We start from the raw sequence: 14755 nt of genomic DNA, 5'->3' as shown, positions 1-14755 counted from the left end.
TTAGATCACAGTACCATTACAACTGTTTGCTAGTATAGATGTTCCATGCAGCCGACTGTGATAATCTTGTTGATGTAACTGTAACAACATCAAACTCTATCCACGATGAATACATTTCCACGGCCTTACGACAGCCCCGTATACGGCTCGCAAAATGATGTTCTTCAACAGTAGCTCTCGACTCATACATAGTGCCTTTACAATATCAGAAGCCTGACTTCCATGATGACAGTTTTTTTAACATCACATGTATCACATGATGAAAAAGAGGGATGTCTTTCTAAAAGCCTCCTTTCACAAAGCACGTAGAGCAAGCTTTGAAATACCCTAATCTGTTCACAGAGGACCCAAAGCCACCAATAAGCAGGCTTCAAGTTGCCTTTTTTTTCCATCTGTCAGGAGGGGGCTAATACTGCTTTTCTCATCTATACCACTGCATGCAGTTATGGATTACTCGCTGGAATGTTGCCAACATGAACCTTCTTATACTGAAAGGTCATAGGTTGGATCCCTGCAACAGCCAAATAGCCTTAAATCCAGTTGCACTCGATAAAAAAAGAAACCATAGTCCAACTTCTCCAGGCTGGAACTGTGCATCGCATAGCCCATCTAGAGAAATGACACGAGGTGGATACCAGAGGAGAATCACTCCTAATTACAGAGTAGGTAATGTGGTGATTGAAGTTCTATAATAAAAACCTCCCAGGGGTGACATCGTATACCACCACAGGGCCCTATCATTCCCTCTGAATTCTTCCACCAAGTAGGCAAATTACCCCTTCTCCATATATACACTGTGGACACACACTGGTTAGTTAGTGGGTTAGTGAAAACATTATTCACTGTTGTCTGAATGTGTACACTATCAGTTACAGACAGTTTCCAGGACAGAGACATCAGAAAGAGAGAGAAGAGGATGCTGGAACTTTCATATATTATGTATAGGTAAATCATAAATAATTAATCAGGAGAAATGTGGAGTTACTAAGTACATGCGGCACTGAAAATTAAACATTGTCAAAACACAAATTTGTACATACAAATTTATATAAGAACAAAAATTGTGTGTCACCATCTCTCCTGTCTCCATAAATATAAGGAAAAAGCTCTGGCAATCATAAGCTCTGGGATGTGGTTCTTGTCGTTGAATTACATGATGTATTTTTATTTGTTTTATTTATTATTATTTTTTGATAAAATCATTTACTACCTATAAGGCTGTCCGCAACGTCACGACACACCCCTATATGGTAAGGAGACAGCTGGGGACTCGGCTCGAGACTGATAACCCTCTAGACCAATGAGAGCAGACGCTACTCCGGAGTGGAGAGCTGTGATTGGACACCGGGGGGATTATATATATGTATAGATATGCCTGAGTGTTAAACTGCGGGGGCGGGACTATAGAGAAGTGCTGCCCGTCTATGTTGATACAGATCTAGTGTCTGCTTACGTTGCGCTTCGCATGGACTAATGTAAGTTATTTTCCACTTTCCTGTACCTTTACGAGTGCGTCGTGTTGTGAGCGGTGATGTGACGATATAGTAGCGTTGTAGTTTCGCTCTGTCTCGTTTGGTTTTTGCTGAGAAGTGCTTTCAGGCCGAGTGGCACACGCGCTTTCCAGGCCAGTGAAGTGTGCTGCTGTTAACGTCGCGTTAGCTGTTGTTATTGCTCTCTAGCGGGCTGCAATATTTTGACATGCGGCTGACACAAACAATATAACCTTCTCTGTGAGCCTAGGTTTACTGTCATATTAGAGAGGCCATTTCACACAACACATACTGGCTGGAAGTGCATTCACTCAAATGCTGTACTTAAGTACAATTTGTGCTTAACATGAGTATCTGCTACTTTATTCCTCTACTCCACTAAATCTCATAGACTGATATTGTAACGTTAGCCGCTACGTTTATTTGCTAACTCAAGTTAGATACTTTGCAGATTTAGTCTAATAATACGAAATATTATCAATAAACAGGCAAATGGTGGTGGAATATTATAGGTTAAGATAAAACTTGATTGTTGCCTTGTGGGATTTATAAGATACCTATAAGATCACGTTTAGATCTATTATGTAGGTAAAGTCAGCCCCATCTTTAGCAGCTTCAGCATTAATGCAATTTACACATTTATACATCAACAGTCAATAATATAACATATGTGATTCTAATGTGGATCACTGTGTATTTTTTTTTTTTTTTTTACGTTTAAGTGTATTTTTAAGTTAATATTTTTGTACTTTTACTTTGGTAAAACATTTGAATGCAGCACTTGTAAAAGTATTTCTACATTTTGATTTTGCTCCATTTACCCAATTTAAACGTCTGACTTTCCCCCTTCCACACACAACGCAAGAACAGAAAATGTTTATGGACATTTTCATGTTGTAGCTGCCGTTTTTTTGTTAGTGTCCGAGCCCCGCGAAACCCCCCTTTTAATAATGTGGCAATTGAACATGGCCGCGCGTGCTGGCAAATGTACAGAAGTAGTAACATGATTTCACAGGTTAGGACACACTCTTCAATTCGATACACACACACACACACATGCTGCCTCTGCTTTTAGCCCCACGCTTTCCTAACAAACTTGCAAAGTGGAGGAGGGTGGCAAGAAGCGGTGTGAATGAGAACACTTTAAAGTTTTGTTTGGATGAAGTGCCGCATTGTGTGTAACTTGGGTGCCGAATATCCCAGAAATCCCGAAATGTCTCGCGAAAAGTCTAAAGTCCTGTTCTCAGAAGTGTTTACCCCCGCGCGAGCGAGGCAACTATTGAATTGCCAGATTTATTGAATGACGTTTAGCGTAACAGTATGTCCATGCAAGAAATAACGGGACGTCATCGGGGCTGTACCCAACCCCCAGCCCCCCGACTGACCGTTAGATAGCCCTGCCTAATCACTCCTCCTTTCTTCTCTGTTGACAGTTTTGTTTTATACGGAGGAAAAGTTTTTTCGTTTCGGCGTGGGGGGAATTGTTAAAAAGCCGCCTTCAAGTCCACCAGCTCGGAAAATTTGGCGACCTGGCTCCAACATTTGGGTCCCCCTCTGCTACTGCACAGAGTGAAGGTTGATATGCCACATCAGGTAAGAGAGCTTTCTGGTTTTGTGACAGAAATGTAAAGACTCCGGTTAGCATGTAGTGTTATGAGCTAGTCGCTGCACATTAGCAAAAAAAAAAAAAAAAAATCCTGCAGTTTTTCTCTTTGTTTCCTCGCCTATACCGCTTTTACATGCACTCGGCCCACATGGCATTTCACATTTCACATGCATTTCACATTCCAGCACAACTTCTGGACGAGCAATGTCCCGGTTATGTTGTGTGTGTGTGTGTGTGTGGTGTTATTGTTATAGGCGGGTGCTTCCCTCCACGTTCCACATGTGCATGCCTGCCTGGCTGCCTGCAGCAGGGCCAGTGCGCAAATCCTAAAAACGCCCAGAGGAAAATAAACCGAATTGGAGGTTATTCCACTGCATTAAATGCACATGGTATTTCCGGTATTTGTGTGTAAAGTGACAGGCAGATGGATGTTGTGTTGTGGTTTTTAGAAGTGTTCCTTCCTGGAGGTTGTCAGCCTCTGATGTGGAGGAGGCTGCTCCTGTTTGCAAGGCGGGGAAGACAAAGGGACAGATCAGCATGGAGCTGAGTGGAGTAGAATGGACCCCAGAGACTTAAGCCAGTCACTGCAGTTTGGCCAAATGTTGTTGTGTGTCTCAGGAACAATAGATGTTGCTGGATGAGTATTTTACTCTATTCTATATTGCATCTTATATGTGTGTTATCAGATAATAACAACTATTAAGCCGTCAGAGTAAAACATCCAGTGTTAAGAAAAAGTATTTGACTGTTGGCTTAATTGCCTTGCTTAGAGCTCCTGTGGATCCCTAAAAAGTCTTAAAAGGCTTTGAATGAATTCATATGTAAAAACTAAGGCCTTTGTTGGTATTAAAATGTCTTAAATCAGTTTTTCAAAAGTCTTAAAATGCTTAGATGTGGGAGGTAGGATTGTATGAATTATTTTTTGTTTTGATATGGCATCTGGGGCTGAAAGTGAAAATCACTGATGCAAATAATGTCCATCAAAGCTTCATTTAATCCACAGAACTGTATACAGCATGCTGTGTTTTGCACGGATGATTATCACCATGGCACACTGTGCTTATGCTGATGGCACCTCAAAATCATACATCCATGTTCAAAATAAAAGATGTTATTTGAGAGCAAGAAACACAAAACTGCAAAAAAAAAAACCTTGTCAACAGACGCCAGGTATTTCCCACTTCTGTTCTTCCCTTATCTCCACCACCAGATTAAAAAAAAAAGAAAGTCATGTTTATGTTTCAATAAACATTTGGGCAGAATTGTACATCTGACAATTTTCTGCCTGCTAGCCCCTAATGTACCTCCCAAAATTGTTCCTAACCCTACATAAATGTCAATTGAGATTATTTTATTTGTTCAATTTTGGTTAGTGTAAAGTTGCTATTAAATTTTATACACAGTGGCATTAAAAGTCTTTAAAAGCCTTGAAATGATCTTGTCTTAAGCTGTAGGAACCCTGCTTGTTGCTGTGCATAATTTGTATGTATGTGCTGTTTGTGATCTGAAATCATTTCTGCACAGTGGTCATCATTAAGTGTTCTTTGTGTTGTGAATTTTCATTTTTCTGCATTTCACTTTGAGGCTGAAGTTTTAAGCAAAACCACCATAATTATTTTGATTCAATTGAAAGTTGAGCATTATCTTTTAGTATGTGCATAATGGAAATATATGAGAGTTTCCACTGTGGCTGAGAGTGGTTCCCTCAGCTTTAGAGGGATGAAACTGCATTTTAATCATACTTAAGGGAAATAATATGTGTGATTTCTTTTTTTCCACAATCTCTTTGATTTTCTGTGTGGACTTTTCTAAAAACACAAGCCGCGCTGCCATGTTTGTAGTGCTGAGCTGGAATTACAGGGATTGTTCCAGTCTCTTTTTTCTTGGAGTGGTGACTGTTGAATATGATGAAAGACAAGGAGCTTCAGTGAATTTGATGCAGCGATAGCTATGGAATTGGAAAGTTAACTTTTCTTGTGGTTATGTTGCATTTTGTGTGTTTGCTTGTTTTGGCACATTTCTCCGGGGTTGCTGCTCTCCTACATTGTGAGTAAACACACCATGCTACACCCTATGATAACATGATTCACTCAGCACTCACCCCCCACTGCTGCTGGACCATAACCTTGTATCTCTGCTTGTATAAAACAGCCTTGTGTTACTCAGTGTCACCCGCTCCATGTTGCCAGCGCAGGTGACACACACGATGCTCTGAGTCAACGAACAGTTTATCACAGGTTTCTAAATCTGGAGAAAAAGATGCGAGTTGAAGGGGTTTTGTCATGAAAAGGATAATCGCTGTGTCACTTTGCTGTGTTTACCCCTTCATCTAAAGGTTCCTCCCACCCACCTATTACCTCAGTGGGGGACAAAGGGTCTTTTTCTGTAATGAGGTGCTTAGTGGAGCACATTGTGCTCAGGAGGTTTGTACTCTGCTGAGTTACGGGCAGGTTGTAAAATGATAACAGATGCATGGGGGCCTCAAGGTGCAGCACACTTTTTTGAAACATAAGCTAATTCCAGGGAATATGGAATGCATGTGTGCATATGCGCGCATACAAACACACACAGGCACACGTACGTTCACACATTTGCACAAATATTTACAGGTCTGCACACTCGCAAACTTAGTTGCTGTGAGTTCAATTTTTCCAGTGACTTTATTCAGCTCATGGAGTTTAAAGTCGGTGCTGCTTCTTATCCGCTTTTAAAGACATCAGTACTGGGACGTCTCCTCACAATACACGGATACAGCCAGACTGTTAAGACCGATTCTATCATCTTATGTTGAAAGTGATCTCAGAACATTTAAAATAAATAGTGTTGTTATATGCAAACTGAGTCTTTGCCCTGATACGGATGGACAATTTAGGTTTTTGTAGTTTTATCAAAACATGGCTGAGCAAAAAGGGGTGGGAGGATGTTTTTATAATTTCCCATAGGAGAGAAGTAGGGCTGCAGCTAACAGTTACATCAACTACGGATCAATCTGGTTTTTATTTTCTCATTACTTGATCATACGTTTGGTCTATAAAAGAAATTGTGTGTGCTGTCAGACTAAAGGCCCCAAAAGACCTTTTACACCTGAAAAAAATCAGCATTCTTACACACAAAAAAAATCATATCAATCCAGTATAACAATAAAGCAGTGCTGCTTATTGATTTGCAAACATTTTCTGAACGATATTAAAGGGAGAGCCGTATGGCAGAATTTTTTTGATGGTAGACTAATTTAGTTTTCCTCGCTGGCCTTTCCTACTGCTTAGCCTTCTTTTCAGCACCAGAATTTCACAATTAGAGCATCCTATTTCCTTCTAATCACTTCTGATGGACACATTTCTGCCATTACAAGGTATTATACCGTTATATTGACCAGAGACTCCAGTCGGCCATGTTCAACAACAGTTGGTGATGGTTTGAGGGCATATTGGTGTCAGTCAGTAATTTATTTATATTTGGCAAGCTGTGATGCTGGCTGTGATGCTGCTCTTGTCCTGAATCAACACTGTAGAAAGGGGTTTTTCAAAGTTCAGACAAATATTTGGATACTGATTCCAGTTTAATCTGCCCTGCTCGCAGATTTAGATGATCCTGCCTCACAATCCCCTTTAACAGACTGAGGCTCAGGCTTAGCTGAAGGATGTTTTAAAACAACTGATAATGTGTCGGGATGTCCCGATTAAGTTTTGTCCTTGATCCCAATCCAAGTTCTTTTTCATATAATAATGAGTCAGATGCGTCTATTGACTGAAACATCAATGAAACGTGTCTGACTTACTGAACTGTGGCTACTTAATCTTACACTCCTGACTTTATCCTACAGTAAATATAACTACAAATCTTAACTTATGTTTACTATATATCTATATGAGAAGTTTACTTGAAGTTTAGCTGTATAAACTAAATTTTGTGAAATTGTTGCAACTTAAAAATGACTGTTAGCAATTTCAGTAAACCAAGTTAGTCTGACTTAACTTGATAATGTCAAAGAGGATTTTGCAGATGAAGTTAGGAGAGCTGCAAGTTCTGAGACTATAACTTGCTGGTTGCTGGTGACATGTATGCAACCAGCAGAATACAGATAAATAGCACAGTAAACTTGGTTTACTGAAGTTGCTAAAACTTTGACAGATTGATTAAATTAAACTTATCATTTCTAAGTAGCGACAGCTTGACAAAAATAAGTAAATATAACTTTTAAGTAATCTTAATTAGATATAAGGCAAACATAAATTAAGATTAATTATGACATTTACTTAAATTTTTCAAAGCAGTCGGTTTCCTAGATTAAAAACAATAAAATCAACTTGTCAGATTTAATAGTGCATTAACTTTGCAAGCTTCATTTATTGATATGATGTGAATAAAAGTTTAATTTTGAGAATGCGTGTTTTGAAATTGCCTTGAAGCGATCCACAAGAGTACAATTACAGATGAAACTGAAGTAGAGCGCCAAAAGCAATAATCTCTTGATTACATTTTTTTTTTTTTGTTTTGGCCTCCATCTTTTGTTGTAAGTGCTGATTGCTGCAGTATTTCTGCCCTGCACTTCTGAGTTCTCCTGTCATTCAAACAGCTCAGTACTCTGTTGTCTTTTCTCTTGAATTTTCCCATTGTCCGTTAAACCATAGTGCTCGTACTAACCAGTTGCTCTTCTGCTTATTTCAAACAAACTACATCACTGGCTTATAGGAAAGACCTGCAGACACTAGGTGTTTGCAACGGCAAAATGTGTAAGCTTTCATAAGCTGGCCAGAGTCATTTTTGTGAAGAATGAATTGGCAACAGAGAGGAAAAAAACACACTTCTGTCATTCACATGCAGCAGATTACTCCTTTTTTATTGTTGCGCTATTCTACAGTCACAGTTTCCTCCTCCCTCCTTAATGTGAACGTGTTAAACAGGGGCTAATGGATTCCTTATGAGAGGTAATTGTGTAGCTACAACATAAATATAGTAGAGGCTCTGGTGTTGTGGCTGGTGTGATTAGGTCTTGTTTGAAGCGCCTAAGGGGCTCCTTGAGATAGATGTCAGTAACGGCTCACCTCACAGTCTAAGGTCACACTGGTGCATACAGAATTTCGAGTTCTCAGGGTTCGACATATGAATGATTCAGTGGTGGTAAACAATCATAAGATCACAGGGTTCGTGCTGCATATTGTGGTCGGGGTTAGCCTAGCACAAAAGTAGCACTGCGAGGGTAAACGGTTCAATTCCCACGAGGCAAAAATGTACTGCGCACGTGTGCTGCGTACATGTCTAATGAAAATGAATATGCCGCTAACATTCCTTTTTGCATGCAGCTGTGTCTCGTCTGATTAACGTGCCCCGTTATGCTGCCTATCACATTAAAATATGGAGAGAAAGCCGCATGTCATTTCGCTTTTTTGTATCAAAAGAGGATTTTTTTCACACTTTCCTACCGGTGGCGGACTCGTTGGACTCTTTCCTTCCGTCAACTTCTTGAAAAGGTCGGTGCTGCGGTATTTGCGCATATCCAAAAACCTGTTGATATCCAACTCTTTCATAAAGTTTGAAAGTAGGAGTAGTTCACCTTTTGACCGGAATTGTGGGATTTTCTTTCGCATGCATCTCTACCCCAGCCTTGCAAACTGTTGATTAGTTGGTTTGTGTACAGCGTGTCCATGACAACACACTGAGCTGCCCGTAAATAAATGAGAGGTGGTGTGTTGCAGTAAAAACCCCAGTTGAGGCTTTGAGTTGGCAGTATACATGCCCAAATAATAATCCTAAAACCCAAATCAAACCAGCATATCCCGAATGTCTTCATCAGAAAATGCAAAATTTGTAAAACAGCCTATATCAGAATATTTAAACTAAATATGCTGTTTACATGACCTGCATCAAATTCCAAATATTGTCCTATTCAGAATAACAGGGGAATCCTGGTGTGCATGAAGCTGTAGCCACTGACTTCTCACTCCTTTAAGAGGCTTGTAGGGGCTGCAAGTTATAGCCTCAGCTATAAACAACAAGCCTTATCTGTTGCAGGCAACATTTTATTTTTTGTCTTGGCTCACACACTGACATCCAAAGAAAGTTTGGTCTCATTTGGAACAGGAGCATCTGAAAATTAATTCCATACCCAATATGTTATGATCCACTTATGTTAGGCACGATACGAGATGAATAAATTTCCATTTTATCTTCGCCGACATCACATATCTGCTGCAACCCAGTTTTGTTTTCTTCGCTGTACTGCATTGGCAGAGTGTGTTGCCTGTTTAATTTGTAGATTTGCATATTTTGTTGCTTTGGCCATTTTTCCTTTCTTTGAGCTTCCACTATAAGTAAGCAAGCATGCAAAAAAGGCTAAACTGTCTCTTTTTTATCTGTTTTGATTGTGTTTATTGTCATTTCCTAATGTGTTGTGCTGTAGCCTGCAGACAAAGTTAATACTGTAAGAAGTCCAGTTAGGACTTACAAGATTTGTGGCTGTGTTTTACTTATTGTGTTTCATGATTACATTGTATTTCCTGAAAAGCACTTGGTCGGGTCTGCTGGAATTACAAGAATTGTCTAGAAAGGCCGCAAACGGCTCGAGCGGCCGGAACGCGGCCTCCTGTTAGAGATCCCAACTCTGAGTGCCCTTTTCTAGTTATTTTAGTTTTCAAGAATGCTGGATGGGATGAGTTAAATATGGGATAAGCCTACGTGTAGTATTTATGTACTAAAGCTTTGAACAATAGGTTTGAGACACACATTAATACTAGGATTACATCTCTCCATGCAATGTACCTAGGGACAGCAAAATATTAAAATACACTGCCAATGAACAGCACAGCCAAATCTATAGAAGCTGAATTAGCTTTAAGTTGGCTACAAATTTGCAAGAAGGACCAAGCTATTTCTTCAGGTGCAGACCTGAGACCAGTCAGCTCTTCATGTCATGTTCATCAGCATCTACTTTACCTGTCAGGCTGATTTAAGATAAAGCACAGGCCCACTTCTCCTTTAGCAGGGCCACACAGGGCTTAACATGACTAGAGAGCGGCTTAAATGCTTAACAAGAGGCTAAAATCACCGTCAGTATGTCTTTGCAGAGGTATCTTTGACAGCAGATCTGGATGCAGGTGACGGTAACATATGCCAAGTCTCTAAAATAATACATTTAACAGCAAAGACTTGATACTTCTTGATCTCTGTAAATACAGATAAGATGCCTGATCATGAAACTGTAGATAACAAGTGACAAAGCAAAAAAGAATAATGTGTTTCTACCCCTTACAGTTTTTTTTTTAAAGATACAGTGGTTTGCAGAAAGTATTCTTTTTGTGAAGCATAGGACTTTGTGCTGGCACAGGTTGTTAAAGAATTGCCAGTTCCCTCGCGACTCCTGATCTCACACAAATTACGCATTTAGAGGCCCATTATTTGCTTCACATTTTACAGTTTTCATGGTGAGGAGGCTGAAATATAAAGGAATGTATTTTGGCTATTTAAATTGGCAGAAAAACAGCTCACCAGCCGTGAATTCAGCCTGCCCGTGATATATTGTCGCCCAACTCTATTCTTAAAGGTTCTGGAAACATCGTTTACAGAGACAAGTTTTTTTTTGTCGCCTTTGTCTCCCAGCGTGAGAAGTGTAATGAGATATTTGGCCACAGGTTGGCAAAAACAACCTGGTCCAATTTTATTATGTAGTTTATGCTTTGTGATGGTATAGACAGAAAGAAAACTGCTCCCCATGTCACACACACAGGCCTTTAACAAGAAGTAATCAAAGTCTGCCCTTGTTTCTGAAAATGCACAGTTCATTCATTGACTCTGATTCAGTTTAACTGGAATCAGACTAACACGCTAAAGAAATTAACTTAAACAGCTAAACGTCTGTTGTAACCATCAGTGCCTTCTGTGTTTCCATTGATTTAAACTGAGGCTTTTTAATTAGACTGATGTGAGAGTTAACTTGGACGTGTTTTTACTGCCACACTAAAAGCACGACTGGCTCATTAGTGCAGCCACTCATTAAACCTGGTAGAAAGAGAGAGAGAGTGTACGTATGTCTGTCTGAAGTTGTCATCCGTGGACGTGCAGCGGTGCAGGCATTTAAATGTCTCTCCTCTGAGACTTTCCGCAATTCCTGCTTTCAATCCAGTGTGAGAGATGAGGTCTGACTGATTTTGAGTTGCACAAAATCAACATTTTTGCAATATAATTATACCTTAAAACTGCATCAATACTTCATACTTACAATGTGTCAAATGACTATTAGGAGTCTCCGACTGGAGGATGTTTGTACATCTTTCAGCTCATTGTTTTGGGTTTGCCAAAACAATAAGGTTTTGGCTCTATCTTGGGCCATGTTTCTACAGATATTTTTGTCTGTGTAGGTCAGCAAACTTCTTTTTCAATCTTGTGTGTCTCTCTTTTTTTTTATCATTCTCTGTCCCCTCTCTACATTGGGATGTTTTGCAGATCCATGAATGCAGCGCAGCATAACTCTTTGTGAGTTCTTTTATTCCCCAGTAGCAGTTTTAAGAATTTTAATTTGCCTTTTAGACCCAGCACAATTAATCACTAAGTTTCACTTTGACTGCCCCTGGTTTTCTGCTGCTCCATCTGTGCCCAGAGTATGCTCTGTGCCCCAAGAGTGTGATGCAACGAATAACTGAACATCACATATATTCCAATAGAACTAATGAACGGTTTAGCTCCAAAAAAAATTGATGCATGGCTGCAGATGTTTTGACCGCAGCAGGCCACCACAAATAAATAAAACCCTGCAACCAGTAATCTGCCATTGTTGTTATCCTTTCTGGTACATGTTCATTACACAAAGCAACCAGGGGCATGTGCAAAATAAGGGAGATGACATCATCCCTTCCCCAAACGCTCTGTTTTACATGTTCACACAGATATACAGTAACTGGAGTTGAAAAATTCTGCTCCTTAGAAGGCATTCTAAAAAAAGGCCAAAAAGGAAAAAATATCAATTTTCAGAACAGTCTGTGTCAGGGCCTCAGTGCTCTCATGGACCTTGTTTCCAGCAGCAGGCTGCTGTTTTCAGCAGAAACGCTCTGATAAACCTATGTTAACTGACCAGCACCAAACTGCAGTGAGACAACATAAGTGACTATCCAGGGGAGGCTTGGCAAGTGTTTGTAGTCCATGCTTTTTCTTCACTTGCAATGTTTTTATTCAGCACACCTTATCTACAATTGTGAGAAATATTTTTTTCACTCCTTCACCCGGGCACAGTGCAGTCTAATACACCTGCAGCGCAGCCACCCCTGCACTGAACTCCTTTAACAGCTGACACAAGGATGATGTTTTTCCTGTAACACTCCTAGTCATTATCTATGTTGTGAAAATAGTTCAGTTACGAAATCGTAGCACACGACAGAGCGTCTCTGCTGCGTGGCTGCTGACAACGCTGTCACTCCCACTGGGCGGCACATGAGGAAGTTGTACTTTTTGTCTGTTTAAAAAGTAGTTAAGCCGACTTAACTTCATTTTGTTAGTAAGACAGCTTTAGAGGTGCATATCTTCGAACTGTGTAGCGAGGCAGGCGAGCTGTTTCCCCCCTGCTTCCACCAATGGGAAGGAAATGATGTCATTTTGTGACCGTCATCATTTAATTACATTCTCCAGAAAGGGGGTGTTAACATCTCTGGATATTTCAGGGAATTGCGCGAGTGAGAAGGAAACATAAAACGCCAGCAAATGAGATTCAGCTTTGTGTCTTCTCGTTTGCTCTTTCTGCGTCTGTGTGTTGAGGCCCAGTGGAAGGGGCTCTCACTGAGCTACTAACCCTTCTCAACCTTTTTTTCCCTCCCTCCATTCCTCATTTTCTCTCACCGATGCTACTGCAGCACAGAGAGGGAAAGACAGGCCCACAGAGGGGGATTGGTTGTAGCTCAACAGGCCCCCCACAGAAGGCTCCACCCATCTCATCCTGTTTGTGGGACAATTAGTCATCCTAAAGTGTTGTGGCTGACCGGGCGGCCCCGTGCATGCACGCACACACACGTGCTCTGAATGCAGTTAAAGTCCATATCCTTTATTGCCATTGGTGTAAATATTTTCTCGCCTCAGAGTCTTTCTCTCACGTCTTCCTTTTCTGCTTCCGGCCTGCATCTTTTTGACACGTGTACATCCAGACCATGGCTCCAGTGTAAATGCAGAACAGCAGGCCGAAGCCGACAGAACGAAGCATGTTCTGGCTCACAACTATAACCCTCTCACTCTCGCTCTCCCCGTGTTTCGCACAACGCCAGTGCTTGGACTTCAGAATTGAAAACAAGAAAATTATATTTGACATGTACTGATTGAGCAAATGTCTCTTTTTATCTCCTTTTTAAAGGCTGTCTTTAAAATGGATAGAGATGTGACTAAAGGGCTGGAGAACTGTTAACAGCGTTCTGCCTTTGTTCTTATCCTGTTGGTTTATAGTTACATCATGTACTGAAGGCAAGTTAGCTCTGACAGCTTTATGTCTGGTTTTGGATTTATAATTGGTCTTAAAGTTGGCTCCTGCTAGGATTGCAAATGTCTTGGAAAGTCTTTAAATTGGCTTCCTAGAACTTGATTTCTTTATCCTATTTGTCAATCTATTAAACTAGAAAAAAGCTTTACTCTGTCTTTATGTCTCTCTTTGTGCTTTTATTTATATTAGCGCTCAAATACAAAACTCATTCATAAATCATGTAAACTATCAGTCACATCTTTTAAGTTTCCAGAGAATATGCACCGTGTGAATTAGATAATGCATCTGATATCAAATATTTGATGTTCTTGATGCGTACCATCGATCTAACATAAACCTGAAGATAAAATCATGAAAAAGGATTTTAACTAATACTCAATATATGCAATAAATGAAGAGGAGGAACAAGTATGTGATAATGTCAGATGATTGTTGTGACTGTGAAGCTACTTCCCAGAATTACACAGCCATATAGTATTCAGGAAGTCCAAACGCATTCATCAAACTTGATGCTCTTTCCTCTGCCTCTCATCTTTTTGATCTTTTATCACTTGATAAAAATCCATTTGCACCTCTTGTCTTTTTCTCTTGTGTCCTTCCTTACGGTTTTCTACCTACATTTTGTCTATTCAGTCTAGTACACAAATCCCAGCTATGCGTGTGTGGGCTGTATGATTATTAAAACAGAGTCCAACCTCCTGCTCCTCTTTCTGGTTAGTATGTCATGCCCCCCTCCACTTTGCATTATCAGTGAATGCAGGAGCAGTGTCTGAAAAATGCAGGAAAATAAGTCTCGACTGATTCGATGGTCCTGCTTAGATTCATCCGAATCCGAATCATATCTGAGTTTGCTTCTGTGCAGAATACAGTCTGTACATACTGTACACACTGTGGCGTGTACAGTATGTACAGCAGTGTTACATAAAGGCTGAGCTCAATAATCTGTCCCATGTACATTTAAACCCACCGTCAAGGTGATGGTGAAGTGGGTAACATTGATTACAGATAAAGTCCATAATATTGATGATAGTGTTACTATATGTCTTGTCAAAACAATCATTATAGATATTTATAGAGATAAGAGATAAGATATTAATGACATATTTTAATGAATTTTCAGTTTCATCTTGATCTAAATATAACATATTTAAACATTTATTAAAACATATTAACACTGGAAAAAGTTCTCCAGGGAGCCATGGAGTCAAC

The 14755-nt window shown here is 40.1% G+C and overlaps 1 protein-coding gene across 2 annotated transcripts in view; it reads left to right on the top strand.

Moving 5' to 3' along the window:
• The first annotated feature begins 1395 nt into the window (after window positions 1–1395).
• Window positions 1396–14755, top strand: part of LOC121947225 (vitamin D3 receptor A) — a 107358-nt gene continuing 93998 nt past the window's right edge. For both annotated transcript variants that reach the window (XM_042492180.2, XM_088082501.1), the window contains exons 1-2: window positions 1396–1475; window positions 2924–3083. The gene's annotated coding sequence lies outside the window, so the exon portion shown is untranslated. The remainder of the gene's footprint in view (window positions 1476–2923; window positions 3084–14755) is intronic.

This window comes from Plectropomus leopardus, chromosome 9 (genome assembly GCF_026936395.1).
Source record: "Plectropomus leopardus strain MGB_pleo_1.0 chromosome 9, ASM2693639v1, whole genome shotgun sequence".
NCBI classification, from domain to species: Eukaryota; Metazoa; Chordata; class Actinopteri; order Perciformes; family Serranidae; genus Plectropomus; species Plectropomus leopardus.
Note: the sequence above shows the minus strand (reverse complement) of the source record. Positions and strands in the feature narration are given on the sequence as shown.